This window comes from Brachyhypopomus gauderio, chromosome 5 (assembly GCF_052324685.1).
Source record: "Brachyhypopomus gauderio isolate BG-103 chromosome 5, BGAUD_0.2, whole genome shotgun sequence".
Classification (NCBI taxonomy): Eukaryota; Metazoa; Chordata; class Actinopteri; order Gymnotiformes; family Hypopomidae; genus Brachyhypopomus; species Brachyhypopomus gauderio.
Genome location: NC_135215.1, coordinates 11,502,271 through 11,518,083, shown reverse-complemented (window position 1 = coordinate 11,518,083; position 15,813 = coordinate 11,502,271). Strand labels below are relative to the sequence as shown.

Genomic DNA, 15,813 nt, shown 5'->3' with positions numbered 1-15,813 from the left:
TGATATTTCAGCAGGACGTGTGAACCAGTAAGCTCTTCATGCTCTGTGCGATTATTGCACCCGTAGACCACAACAAACGAGGCCATGTCAAACGAGAACCCAAACTCCAAAAGAACCATTTGTAACAGCACCAAGTTAAGGGAAGGAGCTGGAAATGCCTGAACATGTGCTCAGTGTTCTTGTGCAGACATTCCTAGTCTGAACACTGGACCATTGTTCGTCCTGAAGAAGAAGACACACAATGTGGACACACATGTCCTGAAGAAGACGACACTGTGGAAAGCAGAGAGGAACTACGTTATGCTCAGAGAATCTCTTGTGGCCCGTTGTGTGTGGATGTCTGTACGATGCACCAGTGTAGACCACACAGCTCTTCGCTGTCTTTATTCTAGTGCCCTTCTTTATATGCAAAGGTCTTTTCTGTGTACAAAGAAGCAATGAAGTGAAAAAGGTTGCCAGTGTCGTTGCCAGGATAGGAAAGCCATCTGTGAAGGTAGCAGGTGCTCAGGAACATTTTAAAGTGGAAAAGGAGATTTTCGGATATATACCACTGATCCTGAAGATCAAAACCAAAGCTCATATTTAGACTATGACACTGCAGCATACATTTCAACCAAACAGAACATTGCTGTAGGTGACATTTACACCCACAATGCCAAAAATAATAGTAATAATAATACTTGTAGCAAATGTAGATGTAGCAAAGACGAGATGAGCTGTTGTTCTTTCCCTTGGGCAGGTTAAATGAACATGCATCTTTATTTGGCTTTGATATTCGTGCCAAATACTTATCAGTGAAAAATAAACACTATTGAAATAGATATGCTTGTTACATGGGATTAAGATGAGTTGGAGGGAAAATAGCAACTTAGAAAGAAGAGATATGAAATTAATATCAAACAATTACTGGATTTAGTTTGATCTGATCTGAAACAGTTCATGGAGTAAAATGTCAAATGTGGCTGTTAGAGCTTGTGATGTGGGGGGAGCACAGTGCCTCTTTGACCTTTACTGGCCTGTCTCAATGACTGAAAGGCTTTGGCTTTGAATCACAAAGTGTCTGGGAAAATGAAGTGCCAACCTAGCCATTCTCTTCCCTAATCAGTACTGTGGGAGATTCTCTGGACCCTCTGGACTGTCAGCACTGCTTCAGCCATCAGGAGAGTGTGAAGCAGCCAAAACACACACATACACACACAGTCTGGCACTACGCTCTCAGCTGCTGCCTTGTTCTGTTGGGTGTGAGCCTTCCAGCTTCAAGCTGTGATGCAGACTTCTGTAGAAATTAAGGTGGACAATTTCTAAAATACTTCACCTCTGATTAAACAGCCTATCATATCAGGAAGACACCATCAAAGAACACATTTCTTTCAGCGAGTTCAGGAGAAACCTGAGATCGTCTTGCCTATTGCTTCAGAGATGATCATGCACAGTATTAATAAATTGTTTTAATTGGAGGGGGGGGGGGGGGGTAGCTTGCCCTTAAATCACCTACAAACAAGAAAACAGTCAAAAACTAGGGGTGTAATGGTACACAAACTTTGTAACACAAACAACAGTTTACACCACTGTATGGACCCACGGTTTGGTATGAATTCGGTATGGTTGTGGGGGGGAAAAATGAAGAGGCTCTATTTGAAACAGCCTACTACATACTACTCGCGTACTGATTGGACCACAGATCAGTATGTAGTATGCAGTATACGACCAAATAAATTTTTACAGTACACAAAAGATCCCCGAATTATGTATTACAAAATAATCCAGTACACAAAGATGAATAAGCTACTCACTTTACTCACTGAGAAAAATGAGAAAATCCACTAACCATAGCGAGATAATAATCTGTGAACCATTATTTGGCTAGTTAAATAGTGTTTTCTTAGCTGACTCCAACTATCGCTTTAAAGCCTGTTAACTAAACTTTATACCAGAGGCTATTGCCAGGATAATTTTCAGTATTAATTATCAATAGCATATTTTGCATATTGTTAACATATTTATTTATAACAATTGCTCATTGGTAGGGACAGACCATATTACAGAGGCGCGTGTAGCCCGGCGAGTCTCCATCAAGGCTTTGTTTACAGGAGACGCAGTGTTGCACATCCTAGGATCAGAGCTTTAGGGGTGCTAAAGCTCAACATTAGCTAAAATGTTTTATTAGCTAGATAAAAACATCTGATTTTTTTCTACCTACCAATAAAAATATAACAAGTGATCGGTGGTTCAGCGTAGCAAGAAGACTGCTGTTAATAGTTTGTAATATGTTGGTGCAGAGGGATAAAGTAATTGTTACTGTATCTACTACACCACATTCATACTAGTGTGTGTGTGTGTGTGTGTGTGTGTGTGTGTGTGTACCTGTGCTCACAGTGCTGTTTTAGGGAGAGCAGGGCTGGAGTAGGAGAGAGAAAGTGGATTGTTCCATTTCGCGAGGCGAATTCCTTTGTTGTTCATTTTAATATTTACATTTACATTTATGGCATTTGGCTGATGCCCTTATCCAGAGCGACTTACATTTTTTATCTCATTTTTATACAAGTGAGCAATTGAGGGTTAAGGGCCTTGCTCAGGGGCACCTCAGTCATGGCCTCAGGTCTGGGAATCGAACCCACGACCCTCCGGTCACAAGACCAGTTCCCTAACCACCAGGCCATGACTGCCCTCATAATTTAATTTAATAATATTTAATCACACATTTTCTGCTGTTAGCATTTTCAGCTTATTAGAGACAAACAGCTTTTTACTCTTTTTAAATGGGTGTTGGGACTCAATTTAGGAGTGCTTGAGTTCTGAATCAATCACAAAAAAAGGTCATCGTGCATTTTTCCATATATATATATATATATATATATATATATATATATATATATATATATATATATATATATGGGGTGGTATATTAAGTTTGAATGATGAATGAATCAATGAACATAATCATGAACTTCAACATCTTGTTTATTTTTCCACCAGTCTACTACATAAACCAATAGATGAGTGCAGAAAACAGAGCAAACAGTTTTCAGAACACTGGAAATTCTGACCAAAAATGTTGTTTAATTTTGGGAGTTTTGCTCAGGATATTGGAAGAATAAGAAGAATTGAAGTAAATCAGAAGATGTTTTTTAATACCATTTTAGATGGTATACTTTTCTTTAATTTCCCAGGCCTCTGCCACAGGCATCTCCATAGTGCCTAGAAGTGGTCTTCTGCATGATCAAAGCAAATGACTGGATCTTCCATTCATCATCAGAGCCACATTTGTGGCGCTCTTCACAATAACCTGTTTTACTTCCCTTTCCTCATCATACAGCTGCTGGATTTTCTTCGACATTGTCTTTCTGGACGGCAGTTCGTAACTTGCATCAGCTGACGCAATTTGCAGAGCTTCTTTTAAGCCTTTATTTTTGACCACAGAGACCGGACAACACTGCAAATAATGTGACGCGTCAAGTTTAAACACCTCCACCGTTCGCGCAAGGTGTGCGGAGTCGCGCGCTACGGTCACTCGTGAAAGTTTAATCCAGTCTTAATGGTCCAATGAAGTTAACTTAAAAACCAGGTAATTTCTTCACTTAAGAAAAACCCGGGACCCCACAGGACAGGATGTGAAATACGGACATGTCCCGGGAAATACGGACGTTTGGTTACCCTATCGTACTAGGAATACATTTAGCAGCTAAGTTATCATTACTGACCTGCGCGTTAGCCCCAACATGTTTTGCGTTGAGGTGGTAACGAAGGGTGGGTGTGCTCCTGTGATAAGCGAACTCCTTCCTGCATAAAGTGCAAATAACACTATTTTTGTTTGTACTTCCATCTGGAAGTTTCTTATATTTAAATTTCCCATCCACCAGCGTAGCCTCTTCAGTCATCTCCATCATGCTCATCTTATTGTGTGACCATATAATCTGTATGTCTGGAACTCGTGCACTGAGAAACATTCCACGGTGCAAAAGTGTCTCATGCGTTAAATGCGTTAATTTTTTTAGTTCATTAATTTTCCTGTAATTACTTAATCGAAATTAATGCGTTAAAGTCCCAACACCAATATATATATATATATATATATATATATATATATATATATATATATATATATATATATATATACATACACACACACACACACACACACACACACACACACACACACACACACACACACACACACACTATATGCTGTACATAATGTAGATTTGTTTCATTCATCTTGGTTTCAGAGTTTGTAAGAGTTCACAGGCTCGATGGCAAAATTCATTAATGCTAAATTTCAATGTTGGACAAGAATGTGTTGATCGTACAGTTATTTTGTAGGCTACTGGTATTTAGCCATATAGTGCTAAATGTGTGCTAGACTATTCTTAGCTGTCTAATAATGCTCAGTAGGTGTTTTGCACCAACATGAAACTTCTATTCCACAATGAAAGCTTGAACTGTAGCTGGTCTGAAAGGCTTTTCAGCGTTTCTCCTCCGCCTTCTCTCCTCGGATATTTTGGATATTTTGGGACATCAACAAAAGCACTAATCTTTGGTGTCTGAAGATAAATTGGCAGAGCATTATATGTTAGCGTGAGCCTGTAGTGTGGTTTGGTTTTGTCTCATACTGGATACTGTACTGCATACTACGAGGACCAGTATATAACAAGTGCAGTAGGCCATTTGGAACATAGCGCGAGATACGCTATGCAATGTGTACAGCTATGGTTTCAACTCGCCTGTGAACTTCAGTTCCACATTATTTTCACTGGTCTTCACACGTCCGATATAGGATACATGTACCGTGCATTCTGCGCGCTAATGCACACACCAAATGGTGAGGAAACAACCTTCTAAATTTATGTTTGTGTGACTTGAGACTCCACACAGCATCTTTTATCCAGAGACACGAGAGATGTCTGACACCCACACTACAGAGACTCCAACCTTGACACAGACCTAAACAAAGTGATTCAGATATCTCTAGTCTGAACAATCACCCTGTGAAACATTTAAAAACTAACTGATGGGTAACATTACAAACACTGGATTTGGGCAGAAGTTGATACAAGACCAAGTCTTTCTCTCTAGAAAATGAATTACTGTTTAAATTCATACAATGGCATAAGATATAATGCCCTCCAAGATTAAAACGTACATTGCCTAACCAACAGTCTCTACAACTAAAGAAGAACTCGGAGGAATAAAATGATCCAAAACATTCTGACGGCCATCCCTCTGATCTACACGCACAAACTCTGTGAAAAGAAAAACCCGTCAGGTGCAATTACAACCACCTTAGAACCTTCGCTTTAGAAAGAAGACTAAACCACGTGCAATAAAAAAATCGTTACGAGACTGCAAATGTTTGCATAGTCAATGATTAGCAACTGCTTGGGCCACTCCTTAGAACTGCAGGTTTTGTACACAAACCACACTGTGGTGAGCACAAAATCCTGGAAAACCTTCCGCCAACATGGAATGGCAAAGTGCCACGAAACTGAAGTAAACACCTTCACCTTCGTTTTGGTTTCTTTTATCATTTCTGATTGAAGTCTTGTAGAAATGGCTGTGGCAGAAGAGAATGGAGTATAATAAGTATAGTGAATATAAAATCTGATGACAAAGAAAGAAGAGAAAAAATCTCAATAAAGCTAAAACTGCACACACATAATGACTGTACAGGAATACCCCCACCCCAACACACACACACACACACACACACACACACACACACACACACACACACACACACACACACACACACACACACACACACACAAACACAAACACAAACACAAACACAAACACAAACACACACACACACACACGCACACGCACACGCACACAAACACAAACACAAACACAAACACACACACACACACACACACACACACACACCACTCTGGCCAGCCCCCTTATTTAGACTGCTGACAGAGGGGAATCTGGTGCCATTCTTCCATTCAGAGGACTTAGGAACAGCACTGGGTTGTCTCCGCTCCACCTTCAAGCAGATCAACTTGAGTCGAGCCAACCTAAATAAGAAGTGAAGTGAAAGTCATTGCCATGGCAATGGGCACAGAGAAAGAGGAAGGGGGGTGTTGTGGTTTTACAGAGGGGGGCGGGGGAAGTCCTGTCCACATGCTGTGTAGGCCACCGCCCACCTGGAACGCATGTACGCCTACCTGAATGCTACTGTGCTCCTTTAACACGGAGATATTACACATGACATTTATGTGCAGGAATGACTGTGTCTTTTAAAGTGAGTGGACAAGTGGGTATAGATCAGATCTTATTTAGAGGAGAAACGGCATGTTGTAATGAATAACATTTAGAGAGCAATGCATCTTTCAGACTCGAGGATTATAAAGCACCTAAAAATGGAGGAGAAACGAATGATTACGCCCACATACCTACACAAAGATAACAAGCCCGGCCACCTCCAGTGCGTCCAGTAACAGACACAGCCAAAAGAAAGTGGAAGTGGACCCATCCCAATACAGCCTCGCTCCAAGAGGAGAGGCTGCCTTAGATAAGAACATTTAGCTACTGGTTCTGAGACAGGAACAGGACATTTGCTAAAACTGCTGAATACCCATGTAACAAAAGAGATCCATTGAAATTTTCCTGACTGAGTCAAATCAAAACTTGCTTTGTAACGCTGATGGAGGCGTTCATTTATAAATGACCTAAACTCAAAGTAGGGTTGCTCAGTACTCTATATGTAGGCCAAGCTACTTAAGTTTAATTTTGAAAAATAAATTAGAATGGAAGAAATATTACAAATCATTTCTTTTCTACAGGTTTGATCTGTGGCCAAACACTGATCTAAGACAGACCGTAACACTGAAGGAGCAACCTGAGCTGATGCGTGTAGGGCATGACGCCTGCCTGCATGATGCTCTCAGGTTATGTGGGCCAGACTGTCCCTCTCTTTGCTCTTCCACCCACTGCTGGCTCCAATCACAGCCCCGGCGTCACCATCTCTTCCTCTAAGCAACCTTTTGTTTCGGCCAGAGGTTTGTGTGTGTGTGTGTGTGTGTGTGTGTGTGTGTGTGTGTGTGTGTGTGTGTCTTCGGGGTAGAGAAGGGTTTCTCGCATATTTCGCCTCCAGCCCAGATTCCCAGTTTTTATGGCTTTGGACATGCAAGATGTCATTAGAGGCCAAAAGATGTACGTAGTGCAGCTTAGCATTGGGGAGCATAGAGGAGGCGGACATGTCATTATCTGAGGACAAATCAGTAAATTCACCTGTTTCACTGCAGTGCTGAGAGACTGTAGCGCATCTGTCTTGCTGGGACAGTGAGACACTGCTTTGCCTTTAGTCAGTTGGACCGTGTCGGACAGTTTGCACCTGTTCGAGGATCTACTCTATCAAGCTTAGTGCATCACCCAGTGACTTCCCACAATTCAGCTGGTTTTGAGACCAACCTCTAGTTGGGTGTGATGAAGCGGATGATCAATGACACACAAGGCATCGTGTGTCATTGACCACACAGCTGCTTTCGTAGATGTTGTCAATGAATAGCTGTGCACCTTGGACTGCAGCACATATACAATTTGTCGAACGCTGTAATAATGCATATGAAATCTCAAAAGGAGGATTAAAACAAAGGGCATTCAAATAGGGCCACACAGCATTCAATAAAATTGTCCTTTGAAGTACTGATATTGCAAAAGGTAGCAACATGGGCATAAGCCCTGTGACATATTTCCTATTGTTTTGATGCCGTTATCTGGAGCAATCACAGACACCTCCGATGAGTAAGTGCAAATGTGATGAATCACAGTATTCACATGATCAAACAAGGTGAGCTGCAGCAGCACAAAACGTGTACGCTCTAGATGGAACACGAATGTTAAAGGTAGTGCTAGACTTTGCATTACAATGAGGCCGAAAGCTGAGGAAAGGACATAAGTCTAGTGAGGGCTCTTGGGTAAATTGATGGATGTTGACACATAGTGTCTCTAACTCTGCTGCAAACCTCCCCGAGAATTTTTTAAGCTGTCTACATGTTCAAAAATACAAAGATGTGTGTGTGTGCGTGCGCGCGCGCACACACACACACCTTTGTTTATTTATATTCTGTTTGCTCATTGTTAAGGTACAGACAACCAGACCCTGCACCTCTTTCCAATCAGCATAGGAGATATTAGGTCCACCTTTCCTTCCGTTTGCTCTGGATTGGCCAATAAAACATCATAGTGTTGTCGGGTGGGCTGTCGTAATAGCAATTAACAGCATTCCTGCCATTAATGCCCAGTCTCAAGTCTAACCCCCCTTTTATTACTGGACTTCATTCAAGTACAAAAAAGTCAAGGATCTTTCTATCCTCTCACACTGATGGTTTTATATTATATCAGCAAATCAACAGCAAGTGGCTGGGTCAGGGAGAACAGTGCTGTTAATCAAGGAACAGGAACTCCAGACAGTTCGTTAGGGCCAGGAGATATAGACCAAACAGATCTATAAATAATCATATTACTGTGTTCATCCTTGTGCTGAGATCACCTTCCCTGAGAGAGGACAGGGTTTGATGGAAAATAAATTAAACACTTATGTATAATTGATCGAGCTGAAAAATTATCAAGTGACATAAGAACCACCATGTAAATGGTTTCTTTCAACTCATTAGAATCCAGCAAACCTGGGTTAGACTTGAGACTGGGCATTAACGGCAGGAATGCTGTTAATTGCTATTACGACAGCCCACCCGACAACACATGAACTGATCCATGACAAAACTCTGAAATACTAAATGAGAAATGGGTCAAAAGAATTATCTAAAAATTCAGAAACTTACAGAACCTGAACTGCATTGTTTTATTTGCTTACAAACAATGGGACATGTGTTTGGTCTAGTGGGACCAATTATAGCTCTCATTCTTATTCTCTCTGGGTTCTTTGACCTCCCGTTGTGAATGTTCAATTTAGCATTTGGCAGAGTGGAGATGAACGAATGCACATCTATAGTAACAACATACATCTCAGAAAGCAAACAACACGTCCACATACAAAAACAAATCATATTCCCTTATCCAGAGCTGCTTGCGTATTGATCAGTATGCCAGCAGCGTGCACCATGGGAACTGAACCAGTGGAATTGGTGTGATTAGCACCTTGCTCTACCTTTACAAACTGTGCCACATGAGTACAGAGAGATAGGGGAAGTGTGTGATTTGGGCAGCTCGGCATCATGAACATCAGAACAAGCTTTTCCAGGTCAGGTCTATCTGCTCTGCTTTCAGGATGGGAGGCCTCCCCGTACGCACCATTCAAACCCCACTGAAATAATCATACAGCTCCAGGCAGCATTCTTAGGGTTTGCATGCATTTTTCTGGTCAAATAACCTTTTTTATATTGTTGCCATAAAACAACTTCAAATTTCGTAAATTATTATTTTCTGTGTGTACGTGTGAAATCTTTTTTATTTTTAATCTTATGTAGCATCCTTTATATTAAGGGTGAACATAACACAGTTGCAACTATAACTATAACTTTGAAATGATAAATATTGCACACTACCACAAAACAAACAAGACACCATCCACAAAATGTTAGGCCCTAGATACTAGTGCTGGGCGGTATACCGGTTCGCACCAAAAACCAGTGTTTATTTTTGTTATCATAAGAATTTTTCATATACCGGCCACACCGATTTAAGTAGTCGTTAACTGTTTCTCAAGGGACACTTTTTATTGCTGCGCCGCTAAGCACACATGCAACAGACCACAAATCTAGCTTGCTGAATACGAGGGACGTTCTGAACCACAAATTCTACCAAACATTGAAGTAAAACATGATGCCGCAAAGGAACCTTTGCCAAAGACAGGAGCCGTGTCTGTTGTCAGGAAGTACATAGGCTTTTAAAGGTCGGACGTGGACCAAACGGTCACTTACTGCAAATGCTGTCGAGCAAAAGTTGTCGCAGCTGGTGGTAACGAGCAATCTGCTGCATCACCCATAAAGCTAGCTTATACTTGCGGACCTGGCGTGAGGGTCCGCAAATGACGCAATTGCGGTGGCTCTGCTGTCACGTCGTGAGGTTGCATTCCGCTCTTCAGAGCTGTGTTTTGCGTTATGTTTGCAGGGTTCATCCACCATTACAAGGTGGAATTCAAGCCCCTTTACATCACTTTCAAGGTCCATTTTCAATATTTTCCTGCACCTTCAGCTTAATAAATTTACATATTTATACAAATACATATATGGTCGAAATGATTCGAATCAACTCGAATCTAAATACCTCTTATTCGTTATTAACAAAGTTATAATATTACGTGTAGCTGCTTCACATAAATTGTATAACCCTACAGTTTTGATGTTGTCTGAAACGTGTTAAATAAAAGGTTTTGCATTTTTATTGCAACTGTCATGCTATATGATTCATTCACTACTTTAGTGCTACCACTTGAAAACTGATTATGTGGGGCCATTAGGGCTGCCACGATTAGTCGACTAGTCACGATTATGTCGACTATTAAAATAGTCGACGACTAATTTAATAGTCGATGCGTCGTGTTTTTTTTTTTTTTTCTCTCCATACTGCTGCAGTTGCGTCTGCCTTTCTGTCCCTAACGCACATGCGCAGTAGTGGAAACCGAGGTAGACAGTGGACGATATCCCAGGACATTATACAGACTGGTATCATGGCTACCCGGCTACGGAACTCAAAAGTGTGGGATTATTTTCCGTAACCGGGTTCCGAAACGCGTGCAATATCTGCAAGGCAGAACTTTCCTTCCACGGCAGCACAACCGCGATGTACGAGCACCTGAAGCATGTTGTGGCTTATTGTGACAATGATGAAGAGGGACCGTCATCTCTGTAATCTAAATCGCTAGTTAGCTGCTAACGTTACCGTAAACAGAGCGCTAACTTTGTACTTACTTATCGTGGTAACTGTAAAAGTTAACATTAGTGATGGCGATTTTTTTCATTAGCCTTAGCACGCATTCGTGTGTTTTCTGTAACGTCAGTGAGACCAAAACTTTATTTTTGTGAATAATTCCTTAGTTTCAGGTACCTACCTAATTTGATTTATATGTAGCTACGTTTGATGCCAGAGACAAATGAAAGAAAGAAAAACCTAAAAAAAAAATTATTTATTGTATTTATTTTTGCGTTGTTTAAGCCAGTGCCTTATACTTATTTTAATAATTTTTGCAACAAGTTGCATATTTCATTAAATGTTTAATGAACTATGATCTTAATTGTTTTTATTTTTAGCTGAAATCTAATGATGATTATATAATAGCAGTTGCATTCTAGTGTAATAAGCTGTATGTTTTATATTCAATTAACGCACGATCCGATTAGTCGACTAATCATAAAAATTAATCGGTGATTAGTCGACTATTGTGGCAGCCCTAGGGGCCATGCAAATCTGCATTAGGCTACATGTAATACTTCGGTGGAGACATTTTTCTAACAGTGGAATAGGGTACTCTTAACCACTCTACTGCGGTAAATCTTTTCGTAATCAATGCAGTTAACACATCATGCATGGGGGGAAAAACCATCAAATACTGTGAAACTGATATCAATATTTTGATATCGAAACCGATATTTCGAAAAATACCGTGATATAGAATTTTGGTCATACTGCCCAGCACTACTAGATACTTTTACAGGAGAAAAACTGGCTCTCTAAAGCAAACAGGAATGCAGTGGTGTGTTTCAGCCCTCTGTGTTTTTTAACCTTTCAGAGAAGAGGTAACAAAATTTGAAGTGGAAATATCAAACAAAGTAAAATTAAAAAATCATCAATCTAATCGTATAGGTTACATGACTTACAGGACCTACTCCTGGGTACAAGCGTATGTGCATCTTCTGGGGATACTTTGAAGGGTTATACCATGCAAGTGTATAAGCGAAATGACAGAAATTTACCAGTGAAATGTATGACTTTCATTATGGGGGCTGGCCTACAGCAAGCCTAGCTTTGCATTCTGTAGAAGGGGCAATGAATTTTTTACTAAAACACTGGTGTCTGTGCGCTTGATACATTAGCAAGCCAACATCTAATGGCAGCTACAACTGAAACGGACATTGTGACATACATAATTAAAAAGCCTTTTAAAAGCTACCCTTCAGTGGAAATCTCACAATAATTCAATGACGTCAGCCAACTCCCTCTAGAAATATCAGCCATACAGGAAATATTTCTGAATGTAATTCAGAGGCATGCCTTGCTAGCTTGTAGCACACAACTTTTGATTGGTCAACCGTAGTTACGTTTGGACCGTAGTTGCTGGTGTATTCTGGACTCCAAGCAATAAGAATCCAGAAAAGATACCCACTTCTCACACTGTAAGAATGGCACGGCGATTGCTCTGTTTATAGACATCACAGCACAGACACAGAAGAAAAAAAAGGCATAGTTGAGCCTCACACACCAACATAGCATTCACGCTGGATGGATACACCATCTCCAAGAAGGAACAGTCACATGGGTACGTGTGCTTCATAATTATGAGGAACCCGACCAACATCCTAACTGCACAATTCAAACGCTGTACATCAGTGCTTACGCCTTATACCAATTACACAATTATAAAGACTTGTCATGGCTGGAAAACAGTGTGACTGCTGTATAGTTGCAACCAGTGCTTATAATTAGGCCAAGTAGTGGTCTCCTCCCTCCTCAAGCCGGAGCAGACACACGAGCGTTCTGACAATCACACTTCCACCACAGTAAAGCGCTAGTCTAGATCCTTGTATTAGCTTGTTTTTCAAAGCAAATGTAAGCACGATCAGACTATCTGAAGGAAAAAAGACATTAAAACAAAAACAAACCGTAGCACGCACACTTCTATTTAGCTCAGTGTTCATTCAATCACTCGTGTCTACTTCATCTTATTGTTAGCCACATTTGCATGTTCAGTTACCAGTGTTAAAGTGGCAGTTTGAAGTAATCCATGACGAAGTCTCTAACTGAAAACGACGATTGGGCTCCACACTCCCTATAGCCAAAGGAAGGGCTTCTCTATTGCCATAACGGCGTTAATCCCTCCTGGTCTAGTCTGGCTTTCCTTTGTGATGTGGAACGGCACACACACGCCTGTGTTACTGCCGCAGCAGCACAGAGAGCCCTGTGGCTGCACTGCAGCCTGGAAGGAGCAGCAGGAAAGTAGGACAGGGCGTTTTCCTGCCTCTCCAGGCCGCAGGCCTACATCCAGAGCACGGAGACACTTCAGGTGGCGCACCCTGAACCGTGACGTACTCGGGCGGCCCACCTCGGTCACACAAAGGCTGAACAGTGCTCTCCTGTTAGCTGCTGAATTCCGAAGGCTGAAACAGCCTGGAATTTTCAATTGCAGTCTAAAACAGTTGAGTGTGGTTCAGACATTAAGCCTATGGGTTCCACTTCTACACACTGAAGGCAGTATAAAATGGTAACATGGAACGTGTTAAAAATGACCTGCATGCTTATATTTGATTTTGCGTTTTTATTTCCATACACGTAGCTCATTTGTGCTCAGCCCTGTTTGATAAAGGTGAGATGGTTTTCTTATGGACTTAAGCATGTGAATGCATGCGGGTATAAACATACGCACAAAAGCACTCATGTGGACCCTTTTTTCTTCCTTGTCAAAACAAATAAGGCAAAACTGCCAGTAGGATACTACAGCAAAGCACTGCTCTGAAGTAATGCCAGTAGGAAGAGTTCAGAAATGTCCAAAAACATCTCCAATGGCATGAGAACTAGTGGATAGGCTTCAGGAAACAAGGTACTAGCTTTAATCCAATAACAGGCTAAGACGTTGTTAAAAACAACAAAACAAACCAAAACAGATATCAGCTATGCTTAGCAGTAGATCCACTAGGCCACATTTTTAGATTTTGCATGTTTCAGTATAAGGTAGAAATGTCCTGAAAAGTCTCCTGTTAAATTTCTGTGCCTCAGCAACTGATGAATAAAGTAGGAGAATGGTAGTGAGATGGTGCATTAGAGGAATTAAACTACGGGTGGCAGACTGAAAGCACACTTTACCTCCAACTCCCACCCACCCCCCACACACAGCAGGGGACTGCTTAAGCTTCCAACTGCTCATCAAGTAGCATCTACTTTCACATTCAACAGGTGAACATGCACTTTATAGGGTATTGGGATTTAGCCTAGATTTATATTTTAAACCTATAACTGAACATTTACAGCCAACATTTTAGTACATGATAGATCATGATAACTGCAATGACAGGTTTAATAATAAGTGCAGGTATTTTTTAACAATACTACAACCTTGATTGCAAATCTTAATTGCAGTTGTTAATCAATTCATTTCAAATTAACACCCGCCACAGAAATGCCACTGACTGGACAGGAGATGTGCTGTTCACAACTAGAAAAGAGAAATGTAGACTTAAAGCAGTGCATTAGTCCAGATTTGCTTAATGAGGTGAGGGATGAGCATTCCATGTGCAGTGAGAAGCACTCAGAGAAATGACAGCTGGCCTATTCTGGTGCAGGGCGTGGCAGCACAGTTCTTCAGGCTTAGTAAATGCTCAGTAAACCCTTCTATACAACTGCCTTGATGATATAAAATGATGAACAACAGCTCAGGCGTTCAGCTGTCCCTCATCCTAACACACAAAACAACAACAACTGCTAATGCTTCCATTTAGTTAACAAACAAATTGCTGAGCTGAATCTCAGAAGGTATTTTCAACATTTCTGAAACTCAATGCTTATGCACACACTAAAAAGATTAATATGAAGCAGGGTGAGCCCTACATATAAGACCTGCATATTTTAGTGCAAAGGATAGCTATAGCAACTCCTGCAAATCCACAATAATTAATGACTATGATTAGAATAAAACGAGGTCTAGTTGCCATATTAATAGTCACATAACACGGATGGAAGAAACTAAATCCTTAATTCCCATAGCTTCATTGTCATGCCATTACAAACTAATGTAGAGCCAGACATTTGTTGGAAAGGGAAGAGTCTGAAACACACTAATGAAGTAAAATAAATTCACAGTACACTGAAACCAAGAACTCAAGATTCTAGGGTTCAAGATCCAAAAATGTAGCTCCATGAATCATGAACTGACACAGCTTATAAATGGTGTGGACCTCAGTACTCATTTTTAGGTTACATCGGAAGGATGGGGTCTTGAGCAGGGCATTGAACGCTATTAAACCATTTGGTTTATGTATTGTACTTTGTACAAACAATCTCACTTGAATTCAGCCACATAAGCTCAAAATGGTGAAGGGGATTTGAAATAAGAATGTGTCAATGTCATTACAAACAACACATCCAACTCTATGAGCCCTTGTTGCTATGACTACTGTGGATCACAGAATAATAATTATTTTTTAACCCAAGATCAAAATTTCCACAAACTGGAGCTCGTCCCAGTCGACCCAGACCATCAGGGCCACCACCTAGTTTCCACAACCAAATGACTTTGACTGAGGTCATTGGGGCATGGCAGATTTCCTATTCAAGAAAGCACAAGCCACACAGAACATTACAGACAGAATGGGTTTGCAACCAACACGACAGGTACACAATCATATACCCACACGAACACACAGGTTTTGTTATACACGTTTTCACATCCCAAAATCAAAAGAGCCGCATCGACTTGTGTGTTGCTTCCACATTTAAACTGTGGCATCGTGGTTTTATTTCTGGAGAGGTGCCGAGGCTACGTCGTGCAATAAATGGTAATAATGCATTTTATCCTGACAAAAGACAACTCTGTACCAATCTGCTTGCAAAATAAAGATGTAATCACTACCGCAATACGTTTCCGACTAAGTCCAAATGCAGAATCGAGTCAACGTGGCTGTTGGCTCAACACAACATTGA

General features: G+C 40.9%; 1 protein-coding gene across 3 annotated transcripts in view; it reads right to left on the bottom strand.

Annotated features, from left to right (window-relative positions):
- Positions 1 to 15,813, bottom strand: part of osbpl5 (oxysterol binding protein-like 5) — a 30,899-nt gene that overhangs the window by 14,088 nt on the left and 998 nt on the right. The window lies entirely within an intron of this gene.